Here is a 4,422-nt window from a genome sequence, read left to right on the forward strand (position 1 = left end):
GTTTGGAGAGAGGAGAGAACCTGATCAAGAATGCAGGATGCTTCACAGGTTCTCATGGCTCTTTGCTGATGTCATTGCTAGGGTTGAAGGCAGGTGGAGGATTTGGAAGAACGAAGGCGTCATGACAAGTATGGCTCACGAGAGACTGAAAGCACTGGAAACGATTTGGCCAGCCTCATGGATGTGAGCTGAAATGAAAGAATGAAAAATAAAGCTGGAGGCTGCCGAGGCAACAGGAATCAGAGATGCCAAAGCTCGGGGCGAACAGAGCAGAGCAAAGCAAACCTGACACTTCCGAGTTTTCCACGGACTCATTGGCCAATTTCTTAACATGCTGTCTAGCAAATTAAAAAACCAGAGTGATGGATTTTTGTAATTCTGAAATGTTGAAAGGATTCAAACCGGAATTGAGGAATTGTTAAGGGAATAACAGAGCTCTTTGTTTGAAACTGGAATGGCTCCTCCTAAAGAACCCGCTTCACCTCAAAGGAGCACGGTCTGTAGGGTTGAGGGAAGGGATGAGCTGTGTACCTAAAATCTCTGCTGAAGTGAAGGAAGTCCTCGCTGGGAAAAAAAAAATAGCCCAAACCCTTCGACTTTTCTCATGCAAAATGCCTCCATTATATGCAAACTATCACACATTAGAGGACATAAGTAGATGAAAAATAGCTGATAAAACAGATATTGACCTAATTGGACACAACGCTAAAAAATAATTCTGATTCACATGCTCGAGAAAATGGAAAATATAGGTATAGAATTTCACATTAAAACTTTAATATGTGAAAAGAGACCAAATAGAAAGTTTGTAATTCAAGTATAGAGTACTGAAATTAAGGATATAGTAAATGCACTTGCCAGGAGATTGGAACTAACCGAGGAAGAAATTGTGAACTGGAAGGTGAGCTGTTTAAAATACTTTCCCAATGGAGGTTGGAGATGGCTGGATAGTCAGAGGCCCATGCTGTTCCTGCAAAAGACCTGTGCCTTGTTTTCTACACACACATCCGATGGCTCACAAATGTCTGTACCTCCAGTTCCAGGGGACCCATTGCCCTCTGGCCTCTGCTGACATGTGCATGCAAGTGGTACACACACACACACACACACACACACACACACACACACACACACACATTAAAGCCAACAAAAACAAAACCCTCAGTGGAAACAGACAGTCTAAGAAGGAGGCAGCACAGAGATCTTATTAAGAACATTAAAAAAAAAAAGAGTCAACTAACCAAGACTATCAGGGCATCCTAGAGACTCCAACCAAAGAGTAAGCTTGGGCTGGACCTAGGCCCTCACACATAGGGAGCAGATATTCAGCCTGGTCTTCATGTGGGTATCCCGACAAATGGAGCAGGGGCTATCCCTGAATCTGTTGCCTGCCCCTAGATCTGTTCCCCTAACAGCACCGCCTTGTCTGGCCTCCGTGGAGAGGACATGACTAGTTCTTCAGTGACTTGAAGTGCCAAAGTGGAGTGATGCCCAAGGGCAGGAGGCTCCTTTTTTCTCAAAAAGAGAAGAGGGTAGTTTGGGGGTAAGCTTTGTGAGGGGGACCTGGAGGAAATAGGGGCTGTAATCTGGATGTAAAGTAAATACATGAATAAATTAACAACAAATAAAAACATAAAAGATCAGAGAGAAATTTTAAGCATGTGCCTGAGCTGAGCCCAATAGCACTGGGCTATAATTCTAGTTACTCTACTCAGAATATTGAGGCAAGAACATTTTATATTTACAGCTTGCGTGGCATACAGAGTGAGTTAAAAGCCATATTACAAAAATAGTGAGACCCTGTCTCAAAAAAGTAACACAAACAAACAAACAATCAAACATCCTTGGTGATGTAACTCAATGGTACAGAACTTAGTAAACATGCACAGGGTTTAGGTTCAGCCCAGTACTGAAAAAAAATGTGTCTATGGATAATACAGATCCCAAAAGGTAAGAGAATATTTCAAAACCAAAGCTTTAAGAGATAATACCTGTAACATTTAAGAATTGATGAAAAGCAAAATTTTAGTAGCAGATGCTGAGAATTCTGTGGACTCTAAGCAATTATACCAAGGAAACAGCCATTGCCCCGTTGGTGAACTACACAAGGCACAGAAAATTCATTTTAACAAGCAGCCAGAAAATAACAGAATTATCGTCAGCAGAACATCTGCCCACCTAGAATTCCATTCCTGGGTAACTTCTGAAGTGAAGGCAAAGCAAAAACATTCCCTGGGCATAAATGAGCTATTCATTAAAATAAATACCAGAGGCAATTTTTTAGAAAAAAGCAAATTTTCTCTAACAAAACATATGCACAATGAGAGAAGAGATTAACAGATGATAAAAGTGGAGAATGTCAGGTTGGAGTGAGGGCAATTGGGGGAAGACTGGCCCTGGGTGACAAGTTTGTATTTTACCCCAGTAAGGTCACATTATGAAATCCTGAGCCCAGTGAGTCAGGAGATAGGGGTTTGGGAAACTGTGCAGGTGGAACCCTCATGAGTAGGAATTATAACCTCAGGAAAGATGGCAGAGCATTTGTTTTTTTTTTTTTCTTTCTCTGCTCTGTTATAGAGCAACAGAGTGATAAATGTGTATCTGCCAGGCAGTGAGTGTGCACTTCACCCCAGGCCAAACCTTCCAGCTGCTTGATATGCAATACTCAGCTTTTAAAGTGGCGAGGAATAATGTATGTTACGTAAGCTACCCTCTCTCTAACAATTTGTTATCGTACCCCACACTGACTAAAAGAAGTCAGGATGTATGTTCAGGAAAAAAATGTACTGATTTTTCTCTTTAGTCATATATGAAACAAGAATAAATGCTGGACTCAAAATGTCGTGAAGTGATCTGTGTATGAAAATTAGTAAAAATGTAAAGAGTTGACTAAGGTTTGAGAGTCCAGTAGCAGGCAGGATAAGGTAACAGGACAGGTTTAAAAAGTTGTATTAGGGCAAATGTCAAATGAAAACAAGAATGTGCTCTCCATCCTTCTCTGCCAATGGCCCGTCTCAAAAAGTTTGCTATTACTGGTGCTCGGCATAAATGCTTAGAATACCCACAGTCCTTCAACAGATGAGACCAGTGTCCCAGGCACTGGTGCCACATCTCACTTGGGTTTATACCAAAGATGAAAAGTTTGGTGTACATGACCTACCCTTAATGCCTCAAGGTGTATAACTTTAGCCCATGCCACACAAATTACAATGAAGCCAAAAGGGGCAAAGGTGATTGCTAAGCAGAGCTTGGGAATCCTGGAAACATCAAAAGATTCTCTGATTATTGCAAATTCAACTTAAAGGATACATATAAAATTCTGGAACTAAAGCTGTAAGCTGTTCAGTGTGGTTGCCATAACTCAGGGGAAGAGGCTGGGGATAACACCTACACTGCTACTGTTCTGGAGTGTTCTGTTGCCAAGGAGGGCCTTGAGAGAAAAGCAGGGATGTCGCTAACCCAGTGGAAATAAGGAGAATGGACATGCCAGCTGTTGATGCTGTAATTGCTGAACTTAAAAATCAGTCTAATCCTACGACAGCCCCTAAAGAAATTGCTCTGATCATTCCAATTTCTGCACATGGAGACAAATAAATTGGAAAAAAAAATTCTGATGCAACAACAACAAAAAAGTGTTGGAAGAAAGAATGCCATCACAGAGAAGGATAAATTAGAAATTATGGAAGGTATGAAATTTAATAGAGTGTATATTTCCTCATATGTTATTAACATATCAAAAGATCAGAAATATGACTACCAAGAACTGAGTGAAAAAGAGAACCCATGGAGTCCAGTCCATTGTACCTCCTCTAAAAAACTGCTAATGCCTTTCAGGATCCCTTAGTTCTAACTGCTGAAGATGTTGACGGGGAAGCTCTAAGTACAGAGGTTTTCATTAGGGTAATAATTGGTCTGCCAGTTGTAGCAATCAAAGCTCCGAGGTTTAGAGAGCATAGAAAGAACTGTTTTATAGATGTAGCTATTGCTACTGGTGGTGCTTCTCTTTGGAGAAAGGAGGGTTGAATCAACATCTTGACGATACTCAAGTCATGAACAAGGAAATGTTGGAGAGGTCGCTGCAACAATGAAGGCACTATGTGTTTGAACCCTGAAAGGTATCCATGTTCAACCTTTAAAATCTATTTAAAAAGCCACTGAGTTTTCTTGTTTTGTTTTGTTTTATATCTACTCTTTTTTTTAATTAGATGTTTTCTTTCTTTACATGTCATTCAAAATCTCCTTTCCCAGGTTCCCCTCCAAAATAAAATAAAATAAAATAAAACAAAAACAAAAATAAACCCTGGTTCCCAAACCCTCCCCCTGCTCATTACCCCACCCTCTCCTTCTCACTGGCCCTGGCATTCCCCTACACTGGGGCATGGAACCTTCACAGGGCCAAGGGCCTCTCAAAAAAACCCAATG

At 40.9% G+C, this 4,422-nt stretch overlaps 1 pseudogene; it reads left to right on the forward strand.

Annotated features, from left to right (window-relative positions):
* Window positions 1–3,048: 3,048 nt before the first annotated feature.
* On the forward strand, window positions 3,049–4,036 carry LOC116104787 (annotated as a pseudogene).
* The last annotated feature ends 386 nt before the right edge of the window (window positions 4,037–4,422 follow it).

This window comes from Mastomys coucha, unplaced genomic scaffold, assembly GCF_008632895.1.
Source record: "Mastomys coucha isolate ucsf_1 unplaced genomic scaffold, UCSF_Mcou_1 pScaffold22, whole genome shotgun sequence".
Lineage (NCBI taxonomy): Eukaryota > Metazoa > Chordata > Mammalia > Rodentia > Muridae > Mastomys > Mastomys coucha.